The sequence below is a fragment of the Motacilla alba genome, chromosome 2, assembly GCF_015832195.1.
Source record: "Motacilla alba alba isolate MOTALB_02 chromosome 2, Motacilla_alba_V1.0_pri, whole genome shotgun sequence".
NCBI classification, from domain to species: Eukaryota; Metazoa; Chordata; class Aves; order Passeriformes; family Motacillidae; genus Motacilla; species Motacilla alba.
This window is the reverse complement of record NC_052017.1, coordinates 15,367,915-15,382,517: the sequence shown is the minus strand read 5'-3', so window position 1 is coordinate 15,382,517 and position 14,603 is coordinate 15,367,915. Positions and strand designations below refer to the sequence as shown.

Below are 14,603 nucleotides of genomic sequence, written 5' to 3'. Positions count from 1 at the left end.
TTCCCCAAGCACACGAGTGTGTGCAGAACTTCTTGCACCTCACTGGCAACTTTGCCCTTAAGGGGTGCTAAATTAAAAAAAAACTCACCGCTAATGTAGTCATTGTCAAAGGTTTGCAAAGTCTTACCCAGGACTGCTGAAATATAGGTGAAGGAGAGACTGCTGTCCCTGTGCTTTTTAGCTGAGCTTTGAAAGCAGAGGGCTTTTGTGCTATATAATCTAATTGCACTGTAAATTTTGTGCTTCTCTTAATTACGCTTCCTCCTCTGTCCTTTATGTGCTCTTTGTGTAGGACTGAATCTAATTTGTGACTGGTTTTGGAGAGCTGATGAGACTTTTGCCAGCAGTCATGTAAATGAATAACTTTAAGGTTAAGCTATTGATTGCAAGGACCATAAAGCTCAAACAGTGAGTTCACTTCATTCATACTGAGGCTCTCTGAGCACTAGACTATGGATTTTGCTGTTTGTTTCCTTTAATAGTAGACGGAGGACAACAAAAATACCAGAGATGGTTGCAAACTGTGCAGTCTGGCATGATGGTGGAAGATGGCTTGTGTTTGAAGAACAGCAAGGGGATGGAAGGATGGAATCCAGGTATGCTGGATTCTGATGCATGGGGCTATATTTATATCTGAGGAAAACGAAGGTGCCTGTTGGGTTTTCCACAGTGAAGTCTGGGACCCTCTGCAAGTTGTTCAGAATTCCAGAACTGTCCACAGCACTTTGGGAAGGGGGACTCACTGCCTTTTGACAGATTTACCTGTTCTACAACTGACCCATACCTGTGCTCCATATGGCACTTGTGCAAGGCTGATGGATTCACACCTTGCCTCCCATGTCTGGGCCATTTTCTGATAACCAGTGAGGCCCAGCCAGCAGGTGCTGTGGTCAGGAAAGGGTTCACCTGCTGGGACCTGGTGCTCAGAGCAGCCTGGTTCTGAAAGAATTTCCAGGCTCATTCTAGTCTGGTGGCTGGACCTACTGCATGCCCAGGAGACCCAATGGCAGCCAGATATGGAAAACTGGAATGTGCTTTCCCAGGAGTGGGGTAAGGAGCTAGGGAAGCTATGGAGGGTCTAGAGCAGCTCCCTCTTTTCCTCTCTTCTGTGAGATATGGACCCCTTTGGCAGCAGCAGTGTGGTATGAGACTAATTCTGAGAAGCTGGATGTGGAAAAATATCAATGCAGTAACTCACCCACTTGTGACTCCAGCCTGTGGCTAGCTGGAGTTGTAAAGGTGGGTCTTTGGTAGGCACCAAATACATTCACTGAATAAGGCATGAAAAAGCTCAGTCTTGGTACAAGACTTCCAAACAAGGAAGAGTGGGAGAAGAGTGAAATACCTTGGTTTGGCTACCTCTGTAGCCAAAGATGGGTCTTCTGCAGAACTGCAGAATAGTTACTTTGTCCTGATGAAGCCAAGGAAGTTGATTGGGTTGAATTTGTGCTCCAGACGTAGACTGGGGAAGAGATTGTAGCAGTCATACTCCTAAAATCCACTGACAACCCAGCCTCATGTCTTGCAGAGGCTGCCTGCTGGCAGGAGCAGGGACAGACAGTCCAATTGAAAAAAATATGCAGTTTGGATAGAGATGTGGGCTGGGAGTGCCCTGGAAACCAAATCTAAGTCTATGAGTGTGCTGGTTAATTCTGACTCTTTTCTCAGAACTTGTTTCCCCACCATAACTAAATTTGGATTTTCCTAAGCTTGACAGTGTGGCCAATGTGGTCACAGATTTTATATGCCGTACAAGTGGACAAATTTAATGCCTCAACAATCAAGTAGGGGTCTGCTGATGGTGGCTGAGGTGACAGTGTCATGGATGGCATGTGGAAGTGTGCTGAGCACAAACAAGGTGGCTGTGTTGGACACCGCAGGAATAAAAGGGACTGGGGATGTGGAATAGGAGGACTGTGGACACTCAGGGTAAGCAGCATATGGAAACTGCTGTAGCAGGACAGCTTTGCTTTGATAGGTACTCCTTGTATAATTACCATATTAATTAGCTGACAGCACAATGCTATGGTGGAGAAATGAAATGACAACAAATGTCATTAGTATCACTGGGAGAACAACTAAGAAGGGACAGAGCAGCCAGGGAGGCTGGAGATGCTGCATGTGGCCGCAGCAGAGTGCCTGGAAAAAGCCATACCCAAGAGGGACAGCCCAGAGACACGGGGTTATCTCTGAGCAGAAGTGCCAGCAGTGGGGACTCAGAGACTGCCCTGCTCATTGAAGGCTGAGCTGGGGTGTAAGACTCTGCCACAAAGCAGAGTCCACCTGGTCTCTGCATGAGCCTACTTAGAAAATTTTTGATCCGGAAGTCAGGGCTGTATGAGGGATGAGTTGGGAAGAGTCACGGCAATGAAATACACTATCCAGATCAGAGCTCCCTAGGGAGAGAGAAGACTTCTGCCACAACAAAGGGACTGTCTACCCACCCTCTGGTGGCACCAGCCACAGTCAGGCAGCACTGCTGCAGCTGCAGACTGGCCCCATGGTCCTTCAGGGATGATGCATCTCTGTCCTCACATCACAATCTCTGCAAGCTCAGGTCAGAGGGAAGAAAATGGTCAACTTGCTTGAAGAAAGTTTTTAGCCAGCCTTGCTAAACCCAGGAGGAGAAAGGTGCCCTGCAGCCTTCCCTGCCCTGGGATTGAGGGCAGGGCTGCTCTGGCAGTGCCACTGCATTGCACAAGTCCCATCCCTGCAGTTACTACCTTTTACCTTTGTGCACCCGCATCAGGACATTTCCTACCTACTTTGTTCTCCCCTCCAGCAGGGAATAAATATGCCCTGCTTTTCTGACTAATTCTTTGTGCCCATAGTTATTATTAGAAGTCTATCTGATTCTTGCCAGAAATAAAAGTAATTACAAGCTTCAGGCTGGCACCTTTCTGTCTACCTCCTGCAAATATTTAAATCGGGATTTTGTTACCGACTGCTTTTGGTAATTAGTTGTTCAGTAGTATTTTTCCACTGCCCACACATAGCTGTAGACTGTGAAGACCAGACCAGATCTCCAAGCCTGCCTGCCTCCTTCCCCACCCCTCCCCACATATTTTTCAGCTTTCTGTGAGAACAAGTTTTATATGACCTTTTCATAAAATAGAATCACAGAATCATTTAGGTTGGAAAAGACCTTTAAGATCATCGAGTCCAACCATTAACCCAGCACTGTCAAATCCACCCATAAACCATGTCCCTAAGCACCACATCTGACAACCTCTTGCTGAAAATGCTTTTTGGCCAGGGATTAATGGATAAACAATCAGTGGAAGAGATTTTTATATATGCACTTTTAAAATAGGTTTCCAACTGTCTGCTTTACTTTCTGATCTGAAGCAGTCCATATTTCTCAGGCCAGCACTGATGGAACAAAAGGATAGATGGCATCCTGATTGCTATCTGTGGTGGCATCTCCCCCCAAAATCCAGAAGCATTTCTGAAGGCTCTCCTGTGACTCGGCTCCAGCATTCTTTGAGGAAAGGAATCCCTCTGTATTTTGTACAAAGCTTTGTCTTTGACCATGTAATCATGGACTGATTTTTGATCTTGCTTTTGGGTGACACCTTCTTCTCATGTGCCAATTCTTTGCTGTTGAAAGCTTCATGGAGGCCAATTAGGCTGTGCTTTGTTCTGCTGTGCAAGGCCCACAGTAGGTTCTAGCTCTCCCTGTCACTGGTTATGATCTTTCAGAAACCTGTGCTGCAGAATTTGCTTTCTAGGATACAGAGGACAAAGGAGATGTGGATGTTGCCCATGCTCCCTGACCAGCATGGAGACTAGACTGGGAGCCTGGGCTCCTTGTCTCGTATTGATCTAAGCAAAGCTGCACCTTGTATGATAACAAGCAAACTGCACCCTTGTTCCTGCTAGGTACTTAAAAATACCAGGCACAACAGTCATAGAAAGTGGAGCACTGAACATGACATTGCCAGAAGTGTTAGGCTCATCCCACATACCTGAATATGACATGATTGATGACAGCTCCACTTCCTAATCACTGTACTTACCTTGCTGACTCCTACATTGGAATACAGAGATTTTACAAGTGTTAGACTTTATATCTCTCATCCCCCGCCTCAGAGGAAAAAGCATTAAAAAACCCATCCTACAGATCTCTGAGAAGATGTGAATAACACAGCTTGGCAGCAAAGCACAAAATGAAAGCTCTGAGAAATCTTGCCAACTCCTGAGTTATTTCTGACTTGGTTTCCATTAGAGTGTGGAAAGGGTTTTGGCAAGGCAGCTCTCAACAGGAGCTGAATTCAGCAGGCAGAGGCTGCCAGGCAGTGACAGTGGGTCACTCAGCACCCTCGGAGCAGAGTGCAAGTGTGGGACATGGAGCCAGCCCAAGGCCAACTGTTGGGAGAGGAATGGGCTGTGGATGCAGTGCAAGAAATGGCAGGTGGGACAGAATGACAGGACAAAGTTAACTAGATTTCCAGTCTTCCCAGGTGCCTGCTAGTCTCTTCCATGTTTTTATGCAACTGGTCTTGGTCTTACTTTCCAAGAAGCCATGAGCAGCCTACATTATAGTGTATATAAAATTATCAAGGACTTATAAGAAGGAAGAGGGAAGAGATGGGTTCGGAAATCCTTAGAGTTCTAGTAGAGTTGTCATGGGTGATTTATTTATTCAAACACTTTTATATTTGCTTAAGAAAACGTGTTTTTCCTCTGGACGGCCACAAAGGGAACTATTAATGATAAAAGTCCAAGGAAGCTGTGTAACTTCCAAATGCTTTCCTAATGATCCCTAATGGGCAGTGTGCACTTTCCAAACTCTAGTTAACCTCACCAGGATAGGAAATGCAATAAAATTATGATTTTAAGTCCTGTAGTTCATTAAGATGGAAGAGCTTTTTTTTTTTTTTTTTAATATAATTTTGGAGTTTCAGGGTGCAATTGAGACTACAAAATGAAACACTTCAAAGTACAGAAGCTGGAAAAGCTGCTGGAGAAACAAACACACTATTTATATCATCTAATAATTCCACTTTTCCACACTGAATCAATTTATTCTTCCTCCTGATGTCCTTGCTCTGAAACTCACAGGTCTCCTTGTACAGTATGTAGGCTGCAATTAACAACAAAGGTATATTTGAAGCATTATTTACAACATTCAGCTTTTTGTGAAAGGAGCCTGAAAACAGCATCTGCCATCTGGACATATTGATCTTAATTTATTTTGTTTCACATTAAGGCTCTGTTGTCTTTGATAAATTTTGCAGCTCTCACATGCATGTGTCTGTTCTGCTGAGCCTGGGAAGCTGTCAGATCTTTGCTTGAACAGTGTAGGTAATTTTTCACTTCAGTTTGGAACCTCATCTTATCCTGTCCGTGGTGCCTAAGCCTGCTCAGGGACACTGGGTTCTGCCATGACTCAGGATCCTGTTGGAATCCTGTGGTGCTTGTCTTCCTTGCTAAAAGCACATTGACTGTTTGGACAACTGAAAGAGCGAGCTTGAAAAAGCTACTTAAAGCACGCAGGAAAACTCTGTCCCACATTTGTAAAATGCTATGCTGGCACCTGTGTGTCCAGCAAAGAGCAACAGGCCTGTCCTGCTGCTCCAGCCTGTGAGCACTAGTCCCTGGGGAGTGAGGAGATAAAACACTGGCAGCGCTGGGACATGATCTGCTGTGAAGCGATTTCTTCTCTGCAGGAGAACAAGTGACCTATGTGAACAGGGACTGACCAGTCTTGACTTCCAGCTATCAACTGACTGCATTGAACTGCTTGCAAAGCATACAGCAGCCAAGAATTACTCATGGAAATAATTCCACAATCATCTTTGAATAAGCAATAACTACAGGAAAACTGTTAGCAGTTCAAACAACTCAGAAAAAGGGCCTTATGACATGGTATCAACTCAGCTTCTTCTCAAGGCTTCATTTTGTGCTTTAGTTACTGCAGCCTCCAGCTTTGCGGCCTTGACAGCTCCAAACATACACAAAAAATGGGACAGCCTTGTGCTGCTGTTTTCTGAAGTGCTCTTTCTCTCCCATCTAACTGCTCCTGTCCTCTTGAGGAAACCATGTGTTAGTGTGTGCACCACTAATGCGCCTGAGTTTGAAGCCACCAATGTGCACAGGGGGGCCAAACTAAATGCAGGAGCATTTCCTGAGGATGGCAGCTGAGCTCATGGTCTCATGCTGTGCTCTGCATTGCTGCAGTATTTTGCAGAAGCATTGTATGGCCAAGAAAACTTAGCTGTCTTCAGAAATAGTAGCCACATCTCTGCATGGTGGTGCAGATGCCAGCTGAGATAGAGCAAAGCAAACTTCATGTCTGCACCTGTAAGGTTGTCTATTGTTTTGCCCTATGCTTTCAGCCCTCATTTCATACCCTGAAATCCCACACCATCATTACCATGTTTTCTCCTTGTATGCTTTTTATGCATGGTCCTCCTCTATGCTCCTGCTCGCCCTGGTGATCTCTCAGAGATTTCCTGGCAAAACCACAAAGTATCTCCCTGTCACCTGCTTCAAACCCTTCCTCCTCACTGACATTGAAGGGAAAGCCCCATACTGGCAGGTTGACAAGGACATCTTCCTCTTAGAGCTAAGCAAGTTCTGCCTGTTCCAGCTGTTGCATTTCAGCACGTTCCCCTAAACATCCCACTGCAGAGCTGCCCCTGCGTTGGGAGAGGGCTGCGTTACCCCAATAGTTCCTTGGGAAACTCTCTAGGGAAATACCCCAGTGGTCTTCTGTGATGATGTGTTCATCTCGGTGTGCACCTCTGGATGTGTTTAGACTAGGTTAAAAATTGTTTTAAATTGTATGGGGGAAAACCCTATTTGGGCCAGCTTTTGGGGAAAGCTAACCCTGAAGTTACCTCACACCAGCAATAAAACAGTTAGAGGCTGAGTGAAAACTGAAGTATCCTTGTTAAGAGCATCTAAATCCATTTGCCAGGCCTGTAGAGCATCAGACGGTGTAGTACCCTGAGATTTAGCTTCGAATGCCCCCTTTCCCCTCTTAAATGTCATATAATCTATACAAGACAAGAGGTACTGTTAAGAGGGTGTTTGACCTGAAGCATTAAAACACAGATCTTAGCTGAGGAATTTCTGTATGAAGCCTATAACCTCTGGCTGAACTGGAATGTGCCTTTCAGAAAGGAATCCAGGCTTTTGCTTTAAGACCCCCCAGCCCACACAGTCCACATCCACTGTAGGTACGTCGTTGAAATACTCAGCTGTACACTTTCTGTGTTTGTGTGTTTAAAAACAAAAGTCACTAAATATATTTTTGGCCAGATTCCTGTGGGAGACTTCAGTTTACAAAGTGCCAGTTACATTCTTAAAACCTGCAAGTGCTGGTGCTTGCAGGGCAGTGATCCATTGCTTCCCGAGCTTGTCTATGTTTACAGTTTTTACTTGTAGAGAAGGTCCATACAGATGTGCCCTCATATCATAGGCAACAGGCTGTTCAGACTTATGTCCAGACTCTGGTAGGTCTGTGTACCATGTGTTTTCCTGCCTGTCTTGTCTCTGGAGTTGATTGTAACATGCATGATCATACAACATAGAGACCCTTCTTCTTCCTTCCTTTTTGATGTCCCCATTGTGAGTGTGGGAGACCAGCCTGGAGCTCCTCTCCTACCTCACCTAGAGTAGAGGTTTGAGTTATGATCTCTTAGATATGCCCTAACCACAGGATTTTCAGATGCTCCAGTAACTCTTTCTGGTTAAGCATTCATAGGCCAGAAAGTACTAGGAATTCCCCTAATATTCAGCTACTTCATACAAAGTACAGCTGGTTAACTGGGAGAGAAGGAGTTGCATGATGCAGAGCACTCCATCACCGCAGTGAACCTAATCCTACTTTCAACCTGAACTTGAACCAAATTCTGGCTACCGCCTTTCATCGTATTTCTGATGTCCAGATTAAAGAACAATTAACTGCTTTCTTTTAACCTCATGTAAGTACCGGGTCTGCCCTTCTCTGGTTGCTTTAATCTGACAAGCACAAGTCTGAGCTCCATGTTCTTCAGGCCTGATGGCTGTTCTGTGGTGCCTTGGCCCTGGTGTAGAAGGTCTTGCAGTGAACTGATCTGAAGACACCAACAGGATTGTGCCTCAGCCAGACTGGTTCTCTGCTCACTCATAACAGAGTGCACAAAGGGCAGAGGTGAGGGCAGGACCCAGAGGAGCAGGGAGGAGAGGGGAGTAAAGGTCTGGTCTGTCCCTTCCAGTGGCAATCAAGATCTCTCTAGGATGGCAGACTTGTGTTCCTCACAGGACTTTATTTCTTTTCTGTTCTCCCATCTGTATTATATCAATACCACGGACCTCTGGAAGATGTTTCTGAAAATGCTGTATCTGTGGGTATGGTGGTTTAGGGATGGGTAGAAAGAGAGTTCTGCTATGAAATTCAAAATTCTCGAAACTTTAGATTTTCTAGAGTTGTTCCCATCTTCCCCAAACCTTTCCAGTGGGAACACCAATAATCTCTGTGGGACAGGGAAGAATCCCCTGCCTGCATATAAGGTGACCCATGTCACATGATTCACATCCAAGAAGGAGAGGAATATCTCCTTCAGGAGTTTGTACAGGCTAAGGCAGAGAGGAGTATTTTTTGCTTTTGCAGAGTTATGCTGCTCCACTGCTCTGAAGGGCTGTAGGTAATCTTTTAGTGAGCCTGTGGCATAAGTCCTTCCATGCAGCCCAAATCCATGCTTCAAATCTGTAGAGACAAGAGGAAGTAGTTAAAAGTTTCAGGGGATAGATCTCATATCTTGCTCCCAACAAAAGGCATGCTCACACTGTTGCCCCTGGTTGAGAGCCCTTCAGTTCTGGCTTGTCTGACAGCCTGGTGAGCTGATGCAATGTGCCATCTGCTAGGAAACCAGCTCAGCAGAGGGATGGAATATTTTTCTGCTGGTATAGTAAACTGAAATGGTCCTGCTGTGACCTAATCAGTGCTGCAGAGGGTAAAGGGGGAACAGGAGAAGGTGAGGGAGGAGGAGTGGTTGTGAGAGAGGGCTCAGATGAACTGACTCTGGGGTTAGGCAGACATGGAGATTGTGTATCCGACAAAGTCTGTGGAGTGGCCTTGACTGTTGGTTTTTGTGAAGGGATGGCATATTCTAGAATAATTTACTGGCTGCAAGAGACAAACATAGCCCCTCTCCAAGCTTTATTTTTTCAATTTATCACTGAAGCTCTGCTGGAAATGACAGACACACAAATGTACTTGGGTCACAAAAAGGAAATTCTTGAATAATGTAACCAACTGGGACTCATGAAGGTGCTTTGTAAACTTATGTCATGTAAGAAGTTGAGAAGGTGCAGCTCAATAACTTCAGTAGGAATTAGTTTTCTTTTGGAATATTCCGGGAAAGGATAATTCTGGTTTATGACTAGTTGGTTATACTTCCTTTGGAATAATCACTTTAGGTGTCTGCACAACATTCAAATTCCTACATTAAGCAATTAATTCTTCGGTATTTTTTAATTCCACCCCAGTGAGGTGGACTTTTCTGTTAGACACCTCTCACTCACAAGTCAATTTCTTTTCTTGATAAAACCAGCAAACCAGCTACATCCAATGCCAACAATATCTGAACTTTATTAGATCACCCAAAGCAGTGAATAATAAAGTCAGAGGGATGGGTTTAGCTGGGGCCACATGCTGAGTTTCACTCCAGAGTAAGTCTCTGCAAGTCTCTGGAACTATAAATCCCTGGACCTAGCATGGAAGTGCTAATGGGCCCTCAGATTCAGTGCCACTGCCAGGCAATAATATCCGTAATAGCAGCTAACAAAGATACAACCGACTGAGCTCTTCAGGGTTCAGCAACTGCTCCCAGGCTTGGAGCAGAGCTCATTTATTTTCTTCTCTTCATTCCACTAGAACAGCTCCAAGCCCTGACAGCACATGGGGATAATTGAAGCAAAAGTGCTCAACCCTGACTGCCCAATCTTCTCATAAAACAATCCCAGGATTGTTCTGGGGACCGTTGGCACAACAAACCTTGCGCTGCAAATTTTGCTCTGTAATTAGCAAGCAGTTGCTGTCATGCCTGTCAGATGGGTTTATGTGACGATGTGAATAGAACAACAGTTGACTGTCTTCCCTTGCAACCAAGGAGAAGAAACTGCTTTGAGTAAAGCTGACATTATGTAAAAGGAACTAAATGAATTTGGCTTATGGTTCACACTTACCCCTCACAGATGGAAGGCAGGACCTCTGAGGCCTGTTTTGAGTCCTTGCCCCTTTGTACCTGACTAGTCACTGGCTAAGTGCCTAATGAGGCTCAGAGGAAACAAATCCAGTACTGAAGGCTTGTTATTGTCTTTCCTTTCTTTATAGAGCAGGGAATTACCATGTGGTTCGCATCCAAGTTCAAAATCTGATCTTATCACCCAAAGCTGATGACAGACACAACAGTGCTTTCACAAAAACAGAAAGACTAGTGATACCATGAGCTGGACAACAAAGATAGGTAGAAAACTGAAGAAGCCTTGAAAATTTTAGATACTCCATTTATACATATGCCTTCTCAATCTCTCTATACATAAGGCAGTTGTGTTAAGTTTTTCTCAACCACCCACTGATAACAGTGGTGGAAGCAGTAATGTAGAGAGGAGTCCAGGTATCTGCCTACATCTTACCACTAATCATTCCTAATCTCATCTAGGACAAGTCTCATGAGGAATATAGAAACTGATTCTCTGCAGGCAGTTACAGCTGGAGCTGTTGCTGGAATTTATAAAAAGGAAGGCTGAGAGAATAAGAAATCTTAGATATTAAAACATATTGATTCTGGTCTCATTGCAGTAGAAGAGCATTTAAGACCAGGAATGAGCAAAGTGGGCCCTTTTTTTTTGCATTCAAAGTGGGAATTTTTCTTTTGCTCTGGAATGTTCAGGGTGTTTCTCAGGAACTGGTGTCCCAGTACAGTATGATATGTGGGAGTATGGTCTGTGTTGGACTGCAGACAGAAAGATGTTTTACTGTGCTCATGATGCATAGAATTGCCTGAGGACCAAAAAACTTCCATCAGCCCATAGCCAAGCAGCTCCTCTGAGCACCCCAGGCTCACCAGGGGTATGTAGAGCATTGCTGCCCAGGGACCTCAGTGAAACATGATGTGCTGGAAATGAAGTGATTCAATGATTGTGATTCATTTGGAATGTGTGAAAGGAATAAGCTGAGGAGGCGGGGTGAAGCATGAAGATGCAAGAGCTGCCTTTCCTTTGCTGCCATCTAATTCTACCCCTTTGAATAGCCCTGGCTGGGCAGGATGCTTAAATGAGTCATCAAACTGCTTCACTGGTCTCTTCAGCTCTTGCTGCCCATTTGGCTCTCCCCCCAACACTCCTCATGGTAAATGCTTCCCTTTCTCAGGATCTTCCTGGGTTGCTTGCTGCTCTGTTTCGTTACAGCTTTATCCTTCTCTGTTGGGAAACCTTGTCTAATATATCATTAAAAAGTCACTCAATTTGCCACCAGACAGTGAATTTCTCAATGAGGATGAATTCTACCAGGGCTAATCTTATTAATCTTGTTAATCTTTTTTGTCCTTTTGCATTCACTGGAAAGCTGGTGTGAAGGGAGATGCTACCTGTGTGTCTAATGGACTGATAGGTGTGCAAAGATAATAAAAAAAGTAAAGACCTCACATACCTATGGACTTGAAATCTTGTCCTCTTTTATACACCTTCCTTCCTATGTGTCTCTGTGAGCTTATGCTCTAAAACTGACTAAAACAGAACACATGTCCAAACACACCAAATCTGGAAGAAAAGTCTTTGAAATTCCTGTTTACAAAAACCCAGTAAAATCCAGGCACAAATACATGGGCAAAATCCCAGTGCTTACAGAGCACAATTCAGTTGTCTCCTTTCCAGCTGTATCTGTCTCTTTCAAAATGATACAACCTTTTTCTAACTGTTAAATTAGCTCATCATAAGTTGCAGTTTTCAAAACTGGCTGTAGATTTTGTAGCTGAAACGGTGCCAAATGCTGAAGGGTTTGGCTTTTTTAAATGGTAAGTAAAACTGTAACTATCCTGTTTGTAAAGGAGAGAGAAGAGAGGATTTTACTTAAGAAATATTTTCAGGTAGTGCAAAAACCAGCTGGCAGACATGGGCAATTCTGTTCTGTGACTTCATAGAAGCTTTTACCAGAAACTTTTATAGTAGGAAAACCCAAGAGGACCTGGGGAAGGAGTGGTAGCTACAAATGCTGTTTGTCTTTCCTGATAATGATAGCCAATGCACATCAGCTCTCCTGAGGTACCAATACAGAAAAGACACATTAGTTTCGCCATGGAGCAAATTCAGCTGAAAGGCTTATGGCTGACCCATCCAATTTATCTCATGATAAAATGAAAGTGCTTTTATTTTCCCTGTATACTTTGTTAACAAGCTTTAGCTATCCTGAGACAAAAGCAGCTTTAGCACTAAAATCAAGCCCGAAGGTCTCACTAAAATCACTAGAGAATAGAACGTGACACTCTCTTTACCTTATTTTCCAAATGCATTATTTATATGAATGTTGTAGCAATTATGTGATTATACAGAAGTTAATGCACAACAATAAACCAAAGGACCATCAAAGAAATGCTAATGGCAGGGAATGTTTTTTGTTTAAATTGTGGATTCACATTTCTTTTTCTTTTTTCCTTGAGGGCTGCAAGAACAGAAAATTTGCAAACCTAATAGAAGAGTCTTCAAATGTCAAATCTTTGAGTACAGAAAAGAAAATGAAATCCACGTTCCTGTCTCTGTTTCCCTTTCACCTCCTTTGAAATATGAACAACTTCAGAAAATAGACTCATTTGTTTCACCTTTTTCTTTTGGCCTGAATGGTTATGTGAAGCATAACAAGAGTGACTAGGGTAAGGGCCAAGGGCCCAAGGACCAGGTGAGTTTCTTCTTAATCCTGCCACAGAGGGTGAAGGGCTTGAGGAGGGCTTAGCAAACCATGGAGGTCAGCACCTGGTTGCACAGATTGGGAACAATGATTTGGCTTTCACAGCCATGGGACTGAGAACTGAGGACTGCTAGGAAGAGTTGAGATCCACCTGACCAAGCAGGGAAAAACACCTTTGCCAATAGGCTGACCCACCTGAGGAGACATTCAAACAGTGAATGACAGAAAAGGGAGATGACAACTCACAAAGAAGTGGCAGGCCAGGATGGCAAGGAAAATGGAAAAGGGTGGACTGAGGGGAAAGGCCTTGAAAGAAACAAACAAGACAGAGATGAGTCCACTACTGACATATGCACACAGGTAAGGACGAGGAGTCTGGGACAGGTGGTTAACTTGCAAGGCTCATCTCCTCCCACCTCCAGAACAGCCGAGCTTGTGTACCTTAACAGCTTGGAGAAATGTATTTATGGGAACCTGAATCAGGACAATCCTAAACATGGACACAGGCAGGGCAATGAGTGGATTGAAAGGAGCTCTGTGGAGAAGGATTTGGGGGTGTTGGTGGGTAAAACACTAAGTCCCATCAATGTGTCCTTGCAGCCCAGAAAGCCAACAATATCCAGCTGTATCAAAAGAATTGTTATTCAATTCACAAGGCCACGAGAGGTGAGTCTCCCTCTCTACTCTGCTCTGGTGAAACCCCACCTGGAATACTGCTACCCTGTTACTGTAGGGGTAGTTAGAGGAAGAACAGAATTTGATGTAGTACAGATTTACTAAATGCTTTTTCGCTGTGCTCTGCAGCACAGTTGTACAAAATCTTTCTGTTAATGCTCAACAGAATGTAATTTTCAGAAGTTTTAATTCAGTCCAAGCTAGGACTTCCAACAGTGCAAGCTGTCGTTAGCATAGTTACATTCTTAATAATCAGGACTGCTTATTTGATCTGCTGAAAATTACTAAAAACTATGCAATATTCTCACAATAAAGGGTTTTTTCAGGATTGAATATATGTTTTTTCAAGAGAAAGTATGGATTATTAATTCAAAATTTTAAAAACATTAAAATTTCATTTCAAAGGGCTTGACAGTCTGAAAAAAACTGTGAAGTATTAAATTATTATTGTGCAAGACTGTCTTCTCAAAAGAAGCAATACTCATGGAGTGCTGAAGGAAGCAATGGCATAATGGTAAATCACCACCCAAATGGAAACAGTCCAATCATGTATCTCTAATTCTGAAAAGCAGACCTTCACTTTTACTTGCTTAAGTTAGCCAGTAACAGTACAGCCTATTCAGTTGCCAAATGAGATTTGTAAATATATTTTGAAATTTTAGACAATGTTTATTAAAAACAAAAATTTCAGGTTGGGCGGACATAACCTGATACTTCTCTTTTAATCATTCTACTGGTGTATTATTTATGGTTATGCTATACAATCTGCTGAGTTCTGAAACCAGTCAAATTGAATTTGGTTTGCCTTGGTGAAAATCAGTAAGAATGTTTTCCTTTTCTTCCCTCCTAGCTTCCCCTCAAATACATTTGCTGTTCTTTTCCCACAGTAGAACATCAAGAATTTACAATTCTCTGCCTGGTAGCCTCATTAGGAACACTAGGAAGAAGTTCTTTGCTTCAAGAGAGTTGAAGTAAAATGATAGGCAGGGAAAGGGCTGTGTCATGGAGGATTCATTTATTCCCAGGCTTTGCA

General features: G+C 43.6%; 1 long non-coding RNA gene across 1 annotated transcript; it reads left to right on the top strand.

Annotated features, from left to right (window-relative positions):
• The first annotated feature begins 242 nt into the window (after positions 1–242).
• On the top strand, positions 243–13,638 carry LOC119698310. The gene is made up of 3 exons (XR_005256104.1): positions 243–596; positions 12,651–12,886; positions 13,496–13,638. It is a non-coding gene; the product is annotated as an uncharacterized LOC119698310 (long non-coding RNA).
• Positions 13,639–14,603: the final 965 nt, after the last annotated feature.